Consider the following 18,938-nt stretch of genomic DNA (forward strand, 5'->3'; position numbering starts at 1 on the left):
AAGCTGGGAAGGAGTATCCGGTTCAACCGCCGGTTTATTATATCAGTGAGTTACTTATTGAGTCTAAGCAGAGGTACCCACATTTGCAGACGCTGGTGTATGGAGTTTTTATGGCAAGCCGGAAGCTCAAGTAGTATTTTCAAGGTCATCCCATCATAGTGGACAGTTCTGCCCCTTTGGGAGATATAATCTAGAACAGGGAGGCAACTGGCGGAGTTGCTAAGTGGGCTATTGAACTTGGGCCTCATGGATTAAAATATATGCCTCGCACGGCGATCAAGTCCCAAGCGCTTGTGGATTTTATCAATGAATGGACAGAGTTACAAGCACCGGAAGAAAAGCCGGATCATACTTATTGGACTATTCATTTTGATGGGTCCAGGCAATTGGAGGGCCCGGGGGCTGGAGTCGTGTTAACTTCCCCATGAGGTGATAAGTTTTGTTATGTTCTCCGTTTAATGTTCCCTTGCACTAACAATGCAGCTGAATATGAGGCTTTACTCCATGGTCTTCGAATGGCTAAGGAGATGAATCTAAGCCGGGTTAAGTGCTTTGGTGACTCAGATCTGGTGGCTCAGCAAGTATTTGGTACTTGGGATTCCAAGGACCCACTCATGGCAGCGTATCATCGAGAAGTAGATATTGTTGCAGGTCACCTCAAGGGTTATCACGTTGACCATGTGGACCGACGAAAGAATGAAGTGGCGGACGCTTTAAGCCATTTGGGTTCCCAACGTAAACTGGTTCCACCAAATGTTTTTCTGGATGTTTTGCATAACCCGTCGGTCAAGTTACCTACGGAGGAGGATTTGGCTGTTCCTGACCCGGAGGCTCAGTTAGTGGCAGCTCTTCATGTTATCCTGGATTGGACGGTCCCATATTTGGAGTATATGAACTGGGGCGAGTTACCGGAGGATGAAACTTTGGCCAGGCAAATAATCCGGCGATCCAAGTCAATGACCATTATCAATGGGGAATTGCATCATTGCAGTGTAACAGGGGTGTTTCAGCGTTGTGTGTCTCCTGAAGAAGGTTGTGAGATTTTGCGTGAGATCCACAAAGGAGATTGTGGTCACCATGCCGGTTCAAAATCCTTGGTAGCTAAGGCTTTTCGTCACGGCTTCTATTGGTTGACGGCTCATGCTGATGCTGAGGATTTGGTAAAGAGGTGTGATTGTTGTCAGAAATTTGCACGCTGCGCTCATGTTCCGGCTCAAGAATTAAGGATGATTCCAATCACTTGGCCGTTTGCAACTTGGGGGCTGGATATGGTTGGGCCCTTTAAGAGGTCCAAGGATAAGAAGACCCACCTGCTAGTGGCGGTTGATAAGTTCACTAAGTGGGCGGAGGCAGAGCCAGTCAGTAAGTGTGATGCAGCCACAGCGGTTCAATTCATCAAGAAGGTGATTTTCCGGTTTGGTTTTCCACACAACATCATAATAGATAATGGTACTAATCTATCCAAGGGTGCTATGGAAGAATTTTGTCAACGTGAGCACATCCGGCTTGACGTGTCATCGATGACTCACCCCAATCTAATGGTCAAGCGGAGAGAGCCAATCAAGAGATTCTAACAGGCATCAAGCCCCGACTTATGGTTCCTTTAAAGCGGATGCCGGGTTGTTGGGTGGAGGAGTTACCTTCTGTGTTATGGAGTATCAATACCACGCCCAACAGATCTACGGGTTATACACCTTTCTTCATGGTTTACGGAGCAGAGGCGGTCCTCCCTAGTGATATCCATCATGATTCACACCGTGTGGCGGCTTATATTGAAGCTGACAATGAGAATGCACGTCAGGAAGCACTTGACCTGTTAGATGAGGAGCGTGATATTGCAGCGGCACGTTCGGCGATTTATCAGCAAGATCTGCGTTGTTATCACAGTCGCTGGGTTAAAACCAAAACGTTTCAAGAAGGGGATCTGGTGCTCCTGCTCATCCAGGATCAAACTGATATGCACAAGTTATCCCCGCCTTGGGAAGGACCCTTCATGGCCAGCAAGAATCTGCACAACGGATCATACTACCTTATCGATGTTCGAGAGCACAAAGACTCACGTAAATCGGAGGAGGAGACCCACCGGCCGTGGAATATAGCTCATCTTCGGCCTTACTACACCTGAACCATAGGCTCCACTTATGTACATATTATTGACAATGTATGTATTATATCAATATAATAAACTGGCATCCCTATTAAAGCGGGGCCTCTGCTGTTATTCCTTAAAAGGTTTTGGTTACATGGGGCTTCTGTTTATAAAGTGGAGTTCTAATTACCCATTGATCCGACTAACAAGCCACACATAAAAAAACACTTGGGGGCTTACCACCCAAGGAAAAAAGGAGCCAAAGAGAGTCTGTTGCAACGCACAACTCAAACATAGGCACCCATTGAGCATAGCTCAAAATATTACTAGGGGGCTCTTTGCTTCTATAAGAACAAAGAGTCTATAACCTTGTAATGGGCTATAAAAGCCAGGCTTGGAAGCCAGGTGTATTCACCTAAAACCACAGGCTATCCTGCCTTTTTAAGTAAGCCACTCCATCCAGGTAATCCTGGTAGACCCATCGAACGTTTGACAAGTCAATCTATAATGACCCTGAACTTGTCATAGTTAAAATGACGATTGGTTGATGTGAGGTCCATCTTATAAGGCTTTGTGAAATGGTTTAACTGAGTGGCCTGGCAGCCCATGAAAAGCCTCGTTGTTTCTTGCATATTTTCTTTTGAAATCTTTTTAAAGTTTATTTTGAGGTGTTTTATACTAATTCAGTGTTTATTAACCCGTCTTTGCTGTCGATTATAAATCGTCAGTATGCATTCAACTATAAACCGGTGTTGATTGACCCGGTCTGGCTTCGACTACAAGTTGCCAGTATGATATATGAATAAACCGGTGTTTATTGCAACCCGGTCCATCTTTATTATAAACCGGCAAAACAGGGAGGAGTTATCAGTACTCAAGATTTGGGTTATCACCCTTACTACAGAACATTGGTGAGCCAATGATGCGATTCAATGTCACAGGTATGATATACTTCATATTTGATTGTCATTCACTACAGCCTGGTTATAAACCCGGGTTATATGTTGAGCATTATGACCCGTCCGGTGATAATCCGCCAGGACACTTTTCAACTTGTTATATGCAGAAATAGGTCAAATAAAGCTGCTAAGGATCATAAGCAGACATGACGTAAATCACGGCGGATTAACAATATCATGCAAAGTGAATACGCATGATGGCATAGCAGACCAAGTGTTTTAACTAGCCTATTACAAGGCATTTTTATGCCCAAAAGGATAATTGTTTTCAGCAAATATTACAGTATGCAGAAGATTAAAACCGGCCTCCAGATTATGATTCTTCGCCAGGCTGGCTTGATGGTTGTGGATCATCCTGCACCGGTTCACCCTCCTCCTCGCCACCCAGCGGCTGGAAATCAATGGTGGTCCAATCGATTCCAGTTAGGGCCTTGAATACAACTTCATCGCTTATAAGGTTGGAGGGGTCAACGTCAGGAGCGTAGGTGTGCTTACGGATTGGTGGGATAAGATCCTCCACGTCATGAGTTGGCGCAGCAAGTCGTTTATTGTCAACATCATAAACCGGCTGATAATGAGAAAGATCTGTTTCTTCGACCAATTTTCTCGCTAATGGGCGCATTTCCTTCATCAAAGCTCGAAGATCATCATTATAAAACTCTGACCCATCTTCCTTTATGCTTGGAGAGCCGCGTCCTATATCAGCCGAGTCAAGATATGGTATCCAGGCTTTAGCCCGGATTGGCACAGTTAGAGCACCTGCCCTTGCAGCTGATCTTTTTAACTCGTCCAATCAGGCAGGCAGCATGGATAGCTTCTCCAACGTTTCTTTGATCAAGGTTGGGGGCGGGTTGTTATGAGCAGCAGTTCAAATGATCCGCTGAGCACCGGTATATAACTGCTCTATAAGAGTATAGGCAGTCTTCAACTTCTTCTGCATATCAGAGCCCAGGTGGGTAATGCGAGATCCTGCGTCATAGAACATATTGATAAACCGGCAGGTTATGGGATAATACATGTTGAAGCTTATCATAAAGGTACTTACCAAACACAGCAGTGGTCATGGCATTGATTTGCCACTTCAAGCCAGTCAACTCTTCTGTTACCGGTTTAAGAGCTGCTTCAGTGTCCTCCGCCCGCTTTAGCAGAGTTGCTTTTTCAGCTTCCCATCCTGCCCGTTCGCTTTTAAAGCCTTCTTTCAGTTGTTCCATGGCAGTTAAAGCGCCAGTCAGCTCTTCTTTAGCTTTGGAAGTTTCTGCCTGCTGGGACTTAATATTTTCCTGAAGGTCGGCGATTTGAGATTCTTTTTGGCTCAGATCGTCCTGCAAGCGACATGAAAGGAGTTAGTGGTGCATATTTGAAGTCCCAAGCACATAACATGTTATACACTTGGCACTTTGGGGCTAATGCATATGGCTTTTATCAACCGACATTTTCAAGTCCCAAGCACATAACAAGTTATAAACTTGGCACTTGGGGGCTAATGTATATTTGTTCAAGTCACAAATATGGATTTTTTCTTCATCGATCGGTTTACAAAGATGGTTATCAAGCGTTTTGGAAGCTTTATGATAGAAGGTACCGATTCATCCTAAAGGTATAAACCGATCCCTGGGGACTACACAAGCAAAAATTGCAAGAATCATACTTTCAAGTCCCGGTTCATCATGAAACGATAAACCGGCCCGTGGGGGCTACGCAGGCAAAGTTGAAGTATTACAAAGTCCCAATTCATGTTGATATTATAAGTCGACCCTTGGGGGCTGCTGGAGTTGATATCTATTATATACAGAAAATAGAAGTCAAACAAAGCAACGTTCATCCACATAGGTTAAAAATATATTATCCGTTGATTTACATTACAATGGTTGAGATTGAAAGATCAAAAAGGTTACGTAGAACAATATTATGTACAATTTTTTTAACATCCAACACGTCACGGATTTAAAAAATAGCAAAACAAGTTCCTTTCAAGGATCCAATCGAACCTTTAAAAAATCCAAACGGTACATGGAGAGACTGAATAGAATAGACCAGAAAAAGGAAGGTGTTTCCATCGTAATGTAAGGAAGAGAGAGAAGAGATTCCATTATTGTGACAGTCCATAATAAGTACGTACAGGTGACGGAAAGCTTAAAATTAACCCGGAAATATATGTTATACATTTGGAAACAAATATCGAATAGTAATCACATCGTGATTATAATCGGTGATATGAGGAAATATACGTGACCCCTAAATCGTCTTGGCTTGGCCTTCGCTCCATGGAAGCGCATCGAGAACAACTGAACCGATGGTGCTGCCGGAATCGGCATCACGTAGGAAGATGGGACTGGGGAAGAACCTCATTAGCATTCTAGACAAGATGCCGCTGAGCCGACAGGAGAAACGAGGACCTCAAGGTAATGACGTGGAAGAAGGCCATCATCCTCACCGAGAACTGCCAAATCTCTAGCAAGGCCGATGAACCTGACGCACCAGTGTACCACAGGTTGACATCGGTGCCATTACCTAACATCTCTCAATGAACCGCACCTGTCTGTGGGTTCCTTCAGCCTTAACGCCGATGCCAGCGCTTCCTTCATCCTTAATGCCGACACCGGCACTGTTAAACCACCATCTCTGATGGGATCATGGGTGCCATCAAATCGGACATCAATCGCTTCCACAAGCACAATCGGGCTGAGAGCAGCGTGATGATGATAGAGAAAGATGAAGAAGAGGATGGGAGTATGCACGCTTGCAAGAGGCAACGGGTGAGTGAGGGGCCATCCGCCCTACAGCCGCTGCATAGCGAACTGCCGGTGCGGCCGATATGGAAAGCATCGGCAGCGACGACGACATTGCAGGAGCACTTTTGGAGCATCACAAGGAGCAAAGGAGCCATTGTGTAGTATTGCAGTGCAAGCGACGTGATTAATTTTCTACAGAGTCAGGTTGCATTGGTCACATTGGTCTTTCTTTCTACGTATTTACTGCAAAAATGTCAAAAAGGTGGATGAGCTCCCAGGGAACACCGTAACAATAATATATTTTCAGATGTGAAAACTATTGGAAAATTTCCCCGTTTTGCTTCTGTGTGCGTGTAAATTTCCACGAAAATTGACAAGATTTGCACGACGTTTTTAAATAAGTTTTCATGATTTCAAATTAATCTATTAAAAATCAATCATGAAAATATATTATTTTATGCAAATTTACACATGCTTGAAACATGAATATGTGCACTTTCAGATAATCCATTCGGTAGTATCAGCTATTTTTGTGAATTTATATAACATTTTATGTCTCTAGATAGCTTCTACATAGAGACTCACAATCGAGTAATAAATTTATATGTTTGACGCAGACGGCTGAACGAATTGGACGTCATAGTAGGAGAGCAACCACCCAAGAAACTTGATAAAAAACTTGATGTATAAGAAGGGGGAATATCCAACAAAAGTATATGGTGATGATGCATGAATACCCACCGGGCGCTCGGGTGATTCAAAGGTTCCCGAGAAATACTAATATAGATCACTAGACATAGATACTATGACATTCATGCTATTATCAATACTTACAATATGTTGTGAGAAACTAGCAACACAAGAAGGCCTATGGTGCTGGACATGGCGGATAAACATCATATTTAAAGTACCTTGCTTAGATCAAACATAATAATTACAAGTCATTTGCATACAATAAAACGATAAATATGTGTATGGAATAGTGGTGAACTCCATGTCGATCACCATCAGTCTACGTAACTCATAATCACAGTTAAATGACACAGGAGTTGGGGTTTGATGAATCAAGCAAAATAAGTTCATAAAATCGGGCCTGATGAACTAATGAAGGTGAATGTTTCTTTTCATAAACAGTTAAAAGCAGGTTTCCGGGGACGACTACATTCATAGTGGGGATTACCGATGAAACATGCCACTTAATGCGAACATCATAACTTCATGGCTAAAGAGGCTTGAAGAAGAGCAACGAAGTGAAAAAAATTGTACATTTATATTTAAATAATTTAACTACATACATTAATAGCTATAAATATGTCCTCCCTGACAAAACTACAATATGTTTTTCACTATCAAATTTAATCAAAAAGTTTGCAATTATGATAACATATTCTAAAACCCATTATTGTTGAACCAATTTTAATGCCAAGTAATAATCGAAATTTATGATTTACTGTGTTGGTTTGACCACACAAAAAAGAAAATACTCAAATGTCAACAAATGGTTGTCTAAAATGCATAAATGATATATAATAAATTTCTAGCCGCGCAAATGCGCGGGTTGACCCGCTAGTTAGAAACTGAAACAAGAGAAACAATTATGAAGAGTTAACAGTGTTTACCTCATATCGCTCCTTCATCAGGCCTACTAAACTGGCTTCATAGTCGCGGCTGGTATACAGGCGGTTCAAGAAGCCGAAATGAATCTCTTGGGCATTGAGGTGGGCGTAGCTGGATAAATCTGTTTCCACTTGCCCTTATCCATACCAGAAAACTCTTCCTTGGCACTATGTTTTGATAAAGCGATAGGATTGCCAGGGGTGGTATGGCCGAGGCCAGTGACAATGACATCGTCCGATTGGTCTGCGGCCGGATTGGCTGGATTTGGCGGTTCATCAGCCGCTTTGGCTGGGCTTGGCATTTCGTTTGCAGCTCTGGTCGGGCTTGGTGGATCAGTAGCATGGCCAGTGGGATCCTCTTCCGCCGGTTCAGCAAAAATCTCAGGATGTTCTGGTGGTGGATCATCATGTATAGCATCAGCATCCGGCTCAAATTGTTCTGGGGCCTGTTCCGGATTATCGTCAGCCAGGTTATCATCAGTTGGCTTATTCAATTTAGCCTTTTTGCTTGGCCTAGCTTTGGCTTTGAAAGGAAAAGACATAAAGGTTAGCTATAACAAATAAATATAAAGCGTCAAGAGTTAAGCTTAAAGTGCTCACCCAGGAACAGTCTTCAGAGGAGGGAGCTGTGTGGCCGTTGACTCGCCGGATGATGAATGAGGTGTTTCCTGATAGTTTGAATCAGACGGATTAAGTGGTTGCCTGAAATAACCTGCCTTGGGATAAGAAGTATCAGAAATATATGAGACCTCTGATCGACGTTTCCGGGTTGAAGTGTTTGGTAAACCGGCTGAAGTAACTACATGGCCGCTGTGCCGGGTTGTGCGGCGAGCTTCATGCTGCTGTTTCTTCAAAAGAAAGTTGGGATCCATATAAGCTAGAGGGTGTTAAAATTTTACTTTCCAGTTTGCTTGACGGATTTTCTGTGTTGGCTGAGGATCTGAACCGGAGGAAAGAATAATTACCTCTACATCTTCAGCCCAGCTAGCTTCAGCGTCCTCCTGATAAGGGTCATTGTCAATGAGGTGTATGAAAAATGAACCAAGAGAATCAAGTTCTACCTCTGAGTCCGGATTATCAAGATCCTCGTCGAGGTTCAGCCCGGTGGATTCAGCAGTTTTCTTCTTGGCAGGTCTTTTAGTAACCTTGGACTTGGGGCGAGGCGTCTTTGCTTGTTTATCCTGAGGTTTGTTCTCCCAGAATGAATCATCACCCTGCCAAAGATTGACAACGGTTATAAGAGAAAGTTAAGAATACCAGGTACAATCAGGAGTTAGGCAATTCTTACAGCTGGCGGTTTATTCAAAATGCAGAAGGGACTTAACCGTGTTTTGCTACAGATAGCCACCAATTCATCCAGTATCTTTTTAACAGCTTCAGTGATTTCAGAGTCAGTCAACTGAATGTCAGTGTGCCGTTGAGGGTCTTTCAAGTCCCCTGTGTACTCGCACATTAAACCAAGGTGACGGCTTAAAGGCAAAATACTCCAAGATATCTAGCAATGAACAAAGTCAATTACTGTCAAACCATTAGCCACAAAGGCTCTGAGCTTGGCAAGTTGTGGTGCATATTTGGCCCGTTCCTTTGCAGTCAGCCTCTGGGGAAATGGATGTGTGTTGGTAAGCCAGTGAGGACGATAACCCGACAGAGGATTCTCATCTTCAGGGGAAGTATCTTTGCAATAGAACCAAGTCTGGTTCCAATCCTTAGGATGACTATGATGCTTGGCGTGAGGGAAGCTTACATGTTTCCTTTTTTGAATTGAAACACCGCCAAGTTAAGTATTGGGCCCATCTACAAATTTAGTGCATCGGTTTAAGTAGAAAAAGTCCCTGAACAGTTCAACAGTCGGTTCTTCTTGCAGATAAGCCTCGCAAAACACTTGAAAATTACAAATATTGGATACCGAGTTAGGTCCAATATCTTGAGGGTGGATCTGGAAGCTGGCAAGCACATCACAGAAAAATTTGGATCCGGGCGGTTTAAAACCACGGCTCAAATGATAAAAAAACACAAATATCTCGCCATCCTTGGGTGTAGGAGGATTTTCCGGACCGGGGGCTCACTAGTGGATTTCACTCTGCTTTGGTAAAGCGCTAGTGAGAACACATCCTTTTAGATCTTCTTCCTTAATCTGAGATGGAACCCAGTTACAAGCATAGAAGGTCTTGGCCATTTCTTAGACAACCCGAAGGAAGGTTTGTGCCGGTTTAAAGAGTCTTGGTTGACAAGCATAAAGTGTTGCAGGAGACAAAAGGTTTTCCAACATGCAAGAATTGTTAGACCGAAGGTTAATGCTAATATAAAGGATAAAGCAATTGGCGGTTTACAAGGGGACTAATGGTATATGGCAGGTTATTTTCTAAAAAGATAAACCACCTACATGGAGAATCAGAGTATAGATCTGAAGCTGAAAATGACTAAGTAAAGAAGAACAAGTTTCACAGTTTTACATTAGAATTTCAGATCTACCGCATGTCAGGAAAAGGAAAATATTTAGACCTAAGGGTTGGTGCTTGAGCAGTTCATGAAGTTCCAGATTAGGTCTTTCTACGCAAAAGGGATGATATGATGCCAAAAGAGGGACTATTATGGTTACCGCACAAGAGTATATCAGGTTTGAATCTATCCTATAAGCCTTAGTGAAGAACACCATGAAGCTTCTATGAGCCAGTGCGAACCCTAAACGGATCTACAGAGGAAAGAAAGAAAGACTCACCGAGGCTCTTAAAAAGCGGAAAGGCGCCACAGTTCTCTGGTTGAATCAGGTTGATGCGGCGGCCGTCATTGGGGCAGATGAGAAGGTCGATGGCGGCGGCAGTGCTCGAGTGCTGAGGCGACGCGAGGAGGAAGAAATATGAAGGGGCAAGGGGAGGAAAGGAAAGGGACCCCCGGCCCTATTTATAAGATGAAGGGATAAGCGACAGGCGCAGGAATCGAGGAAGCCCAAAAAATGGATATGTCCGAGAGCTGTCGCCTCGATTTTCGGAGGCTCGTTAATAAAAGTAAGGTATATACGGTTTTTTAATGAACATGTGACATCATGGCGGTTTATTATAATCCTGGAAGATGACATCATGGCGGATTACAAGGTTTACTCGAAGGTACTGAAGAGGAGGTTTTTCTAAGTGTTGAAGATTGACATGAACAGGTTCAAATCAATCTGGGGCCTAATGTTGGAGATATAACTACTCAGTATAAACCGCCCAAGAGGGGCCAGGTTATACCCATAAGAACTTATCCATATTGAAGCCCATGAAGACAAGTAGTATGGCACTTTAATATGAGAGGTCTAAAAGCCTAGGGCCCAAAGGCGGATTAGGGCCCATAGACATAAACCGCCATAAGGTGTGTAACTTGTGTTGTAAGATATGAAAGAGTAGAAACCGAGCCAGACACATTTATAAGCCGGCCGGGATTCTGTAAACCACCGAGCATCAACCTGTGTATATAAAGGGACGACCCGACGGCAGTTTAGGGACAAGAAACAACAAGTCGAGAGCCAGGAAAAGCAGATTCGCTCCCTGGTCATCAAAACCCTAGCAATCCCATCATAACAGGAGTAGGCTTTTACCTTCACCGCAAGGGGCCGAACCAGTATGATTCCTTGCGTCCTTTGTCTGCTTTAACCCCTTTAAGCTAACTATGTTGCGATGGCTCCTCGACTAAGTCCTCACACTAGGACATCTGTCATGACAATCCCACGACAGCTGGTTATAATTCCACGCACCAGTGTTAGCCACGAAGTCCAAATTCCCCTCAGCTCTGTGCTTACCATTGCCACCCTGCTGCCCTTTCACACCGCTACTCTTATTTCCCTTACCTGACTTTTCTTCATCAAACTCGGGGTCCTTGGTACTATCAGAGTCGGCATATTTGACGAGAGCCGCCATGAGCTCCCCCATATCATTACAGTGGCACTTAAGCCACCCAAGCTTCTGTTTAAGGGGCATAAAATGACAATTCTTCTCTAACATTAAGACCGATGAGCCAGCGTTAATGTGATCTGATGAGTGCAAGATAGCCGAGACCCGGCGCACCCAATGGGTTGTTGACTCGCCCTCTTCTTGGACACATGCGTCCAAATCCACAATTGACATAGGCTGCTTGCATGTATCTTTAAAATTCTGGATAAATCGGGCTTTTAACTCAGCCCCTGACCCAATGGAGTTGGCTGGCAGCCCTTTCAACCAAGTACGGGCCGTTCCTTCCAACATCATGGTGAAGTACTTGGCACATGCAGCATCATCAACATCCAACAACTGCATCACCATCTTATAACTTCCAAACCATGCTTCAGGGGGTAAGTCAGTTGTGTAGTTGGGCACCTTATGAGGACCCTTGAAATCCTTGGGCAAACATACATTACGTAAAGCCGGTACTAAACATGGCACTCCCAAGGTTCTGGAGGTTACACCTATCTCCATCGAAGTTGTCAGATAAACCGGAGGATGCTGTTGAGATGCTTGCTGAGCCCCTAGCCCAGTCTCTCGACGGGCTCTGTCCCGGTCCACCAAATCCCGAGCACCAACACGCGCCGGGTCATCTCTACGAGGCTGGTTACGATGCTTGTCACTGCTTGAAAGGCCGGTGAGTCAATGTGTCTGCTATAACTCCGGCTCGGGCGAGGATTTGAGTGAATCTTCTCACGACTATAAGAATATGCATCCTGCTGTACTAATGTTGTCTGAAGAAGCTCTCTAGCCCTCCGTCTTTCAATCGCAGCTGGAGACTCGCCTTTAACTGGGAGAGCTGCCAATCGTGTCGCTGCAATGATCATATTATCCAAAGGGTTAGAATAATGACCCAGTGGCGTCGGCACACACTATGGTGGGATATTATTCAGACGAGGCGGATCCATTGTGCGTGGCTGAGCTGGCGCTCCAGTCCTAGGTGTGGCTACCACCCGGTTTACCTCTGGCGGGTCACTGGTCCTTGCGCCAGGTGTGTTGAAGAGGTTCCTCGCCTCGTAAACTGGAGGCAGACGACTCCGGTGCCTTCTCCTCATGACTTCGTTTGAAGCGTTCTGATCCAACATGAGCCGGAAGGAATCAACCTCGATCCGTTGTGCCTGAGCATCCAGAGCAGCTCGCTCCCCAGTCATCCTCGCGTCCTTAGCCGCCAGATCTTCCTTGGCTTGAGCTATCTCATCTCACAGTTTTGCAACTTCTGCTTTATGCTGAGATTGATTTGCCAGATTAAGCTCTGCTGTTAACAATGTTGTCAAAGTGTCCAATAAGTCAGACAAGACCTGAGCTGGCGGGCGCACAGGGCCTCCTGCCATGGCCACCGTCGCCGTTGCTGACCCGGAAATCATTGCTGCTGAAGTCGTAGAATTCTGCCCTGGCTGTGTACCGGCCATGAAAATCGCGACCCGGTTCGGCGGCTCATAGGGGTCCGGAATACTATCGCCATCGGAACAACCCCCAAGCCTGCTGTCTTGCAGTTGATACAATGAAGTAGTCTCGCCCGTGGACGACTCACCATCAGAATAGATGGCCGTCTCACCGCCAGACACGGATCCTTCCTCAAATTCCGCCCCATGGATGAATCCAACGAAGGCATGCTTCACGGCTGGTTGCACCCGGGCGGGTCGTCTACGCTGAGCCGTCTCGATGATGTCGGTGCAGATGTCCGGCTCAGGGCCCGGTTCGCTGATCTTGCCGATGAAGACGTGAATTCCGCCGAAGGGGACCCAGTACCCGTACTCGATTGAGCTGGCCTTGTGGCCCCAGCCCGCGTCGTCGATGTAGGGCTTGCCACGACGACTCTTGGTCATCCGGCCCACAACGTATCCTTTGATCCCTTCAAAGTTGCCCTGTAAGAACTCAAAACCACCATGCGCTGGCCCCACGGTGGGCGCCAACTGTCGTGGAATTGTCACGGCAGATGTCCTAGCAGAAGGACTTAGTCATGGAGCCATCGCAACAGGGTTAGCTTAAAGAGGTTAAGCGGGACAAAGGACACAAGGAGTTTATACTGGTTCGGCCCCTTGCGGTGAAGGTAAAGGCCTAATCCAGTTTGAGGTGGTATTGCTTATGTCTCGATTACCAGGGAGCGAATATGCTTGACCTAGCTTTTGATCTATTGTCTCTTGCCCTAAGCCGCCACCGGGTCGTCCCTTTATATACACAGGTTGACGCCCAGCGTCTTACAGAGTCCCGTCCGACTCATAAACAACGTGTCCGGCCCGGTGACTGATTACACTTGCCTTACAACACAAGTCATACATATATGGCAGTTTACACCTATGGGCCTTAATCCGCCTTTGGGCTTTGGTCCCCTTAGTAAGTCTACTTCATGAACCGCCATCTTCAACATCTTCGTGGGCTTTGTTGAATGAACCGCCATTAGGATAACCTAGCCCCTCCTGGGTGGATCATACCCAATAGTCACATCCCCAACAAGACCGGTGTTTAACAAGGGTTGTCCAGTCTTCATTTGTAATATATTCTGCTCGAGATGCTTGGGTGATTTCATTGTTAGCATTGCCTTCAAAGTGAGTTTTTCTAAGGTGATACCGATACTATTGTAGAGCAGACTGAAAAACATGAGTGCATGCTTGTTTAGTTGCATCATCTTTCGGATCCAACTTGAACCTCATCTGTTGAAAAAAGAATGTGAGTCTTATTAGGAGGAAGCTAGAAAGTATGGGACAGAGGAAGACAATATTACAAATTGCAATGAATAACATTACTTAGGGATAAATGGTCAAGGAAGGTATTAAACTCAGTATCGTCTTTCTCATTCCTGTACTGGATCCACTTTGGGAGGATACGTGCATGAAACCTAACGGCAATGGTTGCCTCTGATACTAACTTGGCTGATTCTGTAGCATCACGTGGCCTTTTTAAACCTGCCTCAAAATGGATCTCCATTCTTCCTCCTTTAGATTTTGTTAATCTGTCAAGCATTATCCCCGATGTCTGTTTCCGCTTGCGCCCTGGTGCTAGTTCAACAGCAAATATGGAAAGTGTTAGTGCACATCAAACTATGAGAGTACATAGAAAGGAGCATGCAACTGCAACTTGACTCGGTCAGGTACCGTCTTGGTGTTGATGCTCATGAGGTTCATCTGGTCTTGCCAAGTCCTGTTGTGTCAGCAGTGCTTCGGAAGTAGTGTTAGGTGTGAAGGCAGCTTGGGAACTGGCCAGTTGCAGAGCAAACGAATGAGTAACTCGTTGAGATGCCGGTACAGTTGAAGCGGATGCTACAACTGGTGAAGCAGGTGATACTGTGTTTGTAGATTTAGCCGGTGGACTTGGACCTTCTACTGCACTATAAGTACCAGAAGAATCTCGAGGGCAGATCCTTTTCCGTTGCACCCGACGAGTAACACTGTCGGTGTCAAAACCGGCGGATCTCGGGTAGGGGGTCCCGAACTGTGCGTCTAGGCCGGATGGTAACAGGAGGCAAGGAACACGATGTTTTACCCAGGCTCGGGCCCTCTTGATGGAGGTAAAACCCTACGTCCTGCTTGATTAATATTGATGATATGGGTAGTACAAGAGTAGATCTACCACGAGATCAAGGAGGCTAAACCCTAGAAGCTAGCCTATGGTATGATTGTTGTATGATGAAGTTGTCCTACGGACTAAAACCCTCCGGTTTATATAGACACCGGAGAGGGTTAGGGTTACACAAAGTCGGTTACAATGGTAGGAGATCTTGAATATCCGCATCGCCAAGCTTGCCTTCCACGCCAAGGAAAGTCCCATCCGGACACGGGACAAAGTCTTCAATCTTGTATCTTCATAGTCCTGGAGTCCGGCTGAAGGTATAGTCCAGCTACCCGAACACCCCCTAATCCAGAACTCCCTCAGTAGCCCCTGAACCAGGCTTCAATGACGACGAGTCCGGCGCGTAGATTGTCTTCGGCATTGCAAGGCGGGTTCCTCCTCCAAATTCTTCATAAAAGTTTGTAAACACCAAGAGTAGTGTCCGGCTCTGCAAAATAAGTTTCCACGTATTGCCACAGAGAGAATAATATTAACACAAATCTAATCTGCTGACGTATTCCGCAGCGTGACATCACACTACGACCAAGCCTTTATTCGAATCGTTTTCACTTTTCCACCTCAGCGTGTTTTGCGAGGCGGTTTCCTTGGCACGTCTTGTCAAAGCAGAGATCGTGTCCTCCATTTACGGGATTCTCATCAATACGGACGTGGGTAATCCAACCACGCCATTTATCACGGCGCTTGGGAGGCAAGCGAGTTTTACTAGGCTGGTGGGGACGCATAGTCGCATCCGCTCATATAAGGGGATAAGGATCCACCTTTTTACCTATGCCTTCTTCCTCCTTTGCCTATCCATCTTCTACGCACCCGAGCTCCAGCGCCCAAGCCCTCACTTCCTACCTCAACCTTCTCCAACAATGTCCGGAGCGGGAGGCAAGTGGATGGTCTCCTCCGTCACGGAGGGCCATGTCAAAAGGCTAAGGAAGGCCGGATACCTGTCCAAAGACATCGCGCACCGGCTTCCTGAGGAGGGGCAGCTTCTCCCCACCCCAAGGCCCCATGAGAGGGTAGTATTTATTCCCCACTTCCTCCGCGGACTGGGTTTTCCTCTCCACACATTTGTCCGCGGGCTCATGTTCTACTATGGCCTAGATTTCCATGATCTGGCCCCGAACTTCATCCTCAATATCTCGGCGTTTATCATCGTGTGCGAGGCTTTCCTCTGCATCCGCCCCCATTTCGGCCTCTGGCTCAAGACCTTCAACGTCAAGCCAAAGGTGGTGCGCGGCAACCAGGCGGAGTGTGGAGGTGCCATGGCGGGCAAAATAGCCAACGTCCTATGGATCGAGGGCTCCTTTGTGGAGACCTTGAAGGGGTGGCAGTCAGGGTGGTTTTACATCACCGAGCCACGCGATCCGAAGTGGATCGCAGCCCCTGAATTCCGATCCGGACCCCCTACGCGGCTCATGTCCTGGAAGGAGATGGGCTTGTCATGGGGCGACGAAGAAGAGGTGGCCGGACTGCAAAAATGCATCCAGTCCCTGGTGAACAAGCAGCTCAAGCTTGTCAACGTAGTCCAGGTCATGCTCGTCCGCCGGATCCTTCCGTGTCAAGAACGGGACTTCAATTTGTGGGAGTTCAACCCGGCGTAGCACCGAACTCTGAGCAGGCTCTTCGACACAACGTACGAAGATGTCTGGAAGGGGCTAACCAAAGGCACCAAGGCTCCCACATCCGCCTCCGAAGACCACGGATTCAGCTCGCAGCGTCCTGCTGGCGAGGTAAAATATTTTCATCTTTTACAGGATGTTAAGTTTTCTTCATAGTTTGACTCTATGCGGGATCTAAACTCCCTCACCTTTGACAGGATTGGCAGGCGAAGTCCGAACTGATTAACTGTCCGGCTCCCTTGCCCGAAGACCCAACCCCTACTCTCCTAGTGAAGCTGCTGGTTCCGGCACCTTATGTGGTGCCGGAGAAGAAGGCCAAGAAGAAGAAGGCCACGGGGACTCGAAAGAGTTCCCGGCATATGGTGGTGTCGGACTCGTCGTCCGATGAGTCCGAGATGCACTCCTCCCGTGAAGACGAGGAGGAGGAAGAAGAGACCTCTCCCCCTCCAGTGGGGGAGGAAAGAAGAGGAAGGCCGCCGTAGTAGGGGGGGCCGAAGGGTCCAAGAAGAGGAAAACGCCTCCACTAGACTACGCCCCCGACGCCGACGAGGACGAAGAGGAGTGGCCGGACAGGGCCAAGCGTCCGGCGAAATCGTAAGTGTTCGGATACCAGAGTAACTCATGATATTCCTTTTGTTGCGCAGCTTTCCCTAATGTTTAATATAATCATGCAGCCCACCCAAGGACGGGCTCGACGAGTCGTCAAGCGGCTCCCTGGATTCATCGGACGTGAATTCAGTTCTGCCCGCTGCCTCCCCCTGTGCTGCGGATGACGCCGAAGTGGCGTCGCGACAAGCTCCGGGGCAAGAGGAGGTGGTCCAGGAGGAGCCGCGAGGCGACCTCCCGGACTCCAGGAGTAAAGGGGACAAGACCCCCCAGGGCTCCAAGTCCGGCTTTAAGCCGGACAACGCGCCGGAATCATCAACGATTCCGGACCGCGGCAGGCGAACTCCTGCCAAGAGGAGCAAGCCTATTGAGCCGGCGTCCTCCGTCCAACCGGAGGCGCCGGACAATCTGCTGGAGGTGCTTAAGGGCGCCTCCATCGATGAGGAGCACCGTACCATCATGAGTACGATGGTCCAGAAGGTTCAGTCCGCCAAAAGTGGACTTACTGAAGCTTGTGCTAGCCTTCTAACAGGCTTCGAGGTAAGTAGAAATATGTAAAAATATTACCGCATAGACAGTAGCCCCTGATGCTCTGTTTGGCATTCGGAAAGAAAAGCCGAATAGATGATCTATTAAATATTGCAGGAGTCTAACTAAAAAGGAGTCAATATACGTATGCAGGCTTCGCTGCTGGCCACCGCCGCACTGACTGCGGAGGTGGATGCCCTGAAGCAGGGCCTCGAGCGGACCGAGCAAGAGCTCCGCCTTGCCAAATGGCAGCTCGAGGAGAAAGAAGGTAAGAGATACCTTATAGAAAAAATGCCTATAAGAAGACGCAATTGCAAAAAATGACAGGAGTATACTGCTTATTGTAGGGGCCACAACTGAGGTGGCGACCCTCAAGCAGGCGCTGTCCGAGGCCAAGAAGAGAGCGGCCACAGAGCGCACCAAGCGGGAGAAATTTGAGGCGTAGGTCGGCGAGGTGCAGCAAGAGCTTCAGGCTCTCATGAAAAAACATGAGAGTTTGGAGCTCGACTCGAAGACGCGAGCATCCGAGCTTGCTGCGGCCCTTAAAGCTGCCAAATCTGCCAAGGCTGAAGCCCAGAAGGCCCTCCAGGAATTGGATGCGGTGAAAAAGATAGCGGCGGGTAAGGCATTCTCTATGCAAAGCAGACATATAAAAGTAAACTACTTGTTACTTACCCGAATCCGGAGCTCTCCAGGGGCATTCGAAGATCTTCCCCGCAGCGTATCTGATGCCGCTGCATTCTACCGAGCCGAGGAAGGCAGCTCGACGGAGAAGGTGTTCTGGTCTTAGTACGCTGAGGCCGGACACCCTGTGCCCTTGAGCGACCAGCTGAAGCAGCTGGTCGAGCTCCACAAGGCGGCCGAACAGGCCCTGAAGGGCTTCATAGTTTGGCTGTGGCCTGGAGAGGCCCTGCTTGGGAGCTACTTCGGACTGGTGCAGCGGCTGGTGGAGGCTTGTCCAAGGCTCGAGGTCATCAAGCGCTCCGTCTGCATCGAAGGTGCCCGTAGGGCCCTTGCCCGTGCAAAGGTGCACTGGGGTAAGCTGGACGGTGAGAAGCTTGTGAGGGATGGGCCGCCGCCGGGGAAGGAGCATCGCAAGCCCGAGAACTATTACAAGGATGTTCTGGCCGGTGCCCGCCTTATGGCGGATGAATGCACCAAGGATGTAATTTTTGAATGAACTCGCTCGTGTTATCCTGTGCGCTGAAAACTTGTTCATATGCGCTAAGCAATGCTTGAATTTAAAATATTACTTTCTGTGCGGCCGTTTATCAAAAA

The sequence above is a fragment of the Triticum aestivum genome, chromosome 7A (genome assembly GCF_018294505.1).
Source record: "Triticum aestivum cultivar Chinese Spring chromosome 7A, IWGSC CS RefSeq v2.1, whole genome shotgun sequence".
NCBI classification, from domain to species: domain Eukaryota; kingdom Viridiplantae; phylum Streptophyta; class Magnoliopsida; order Poales; family Poaceae; genus Triticum; species Triticum aestivum.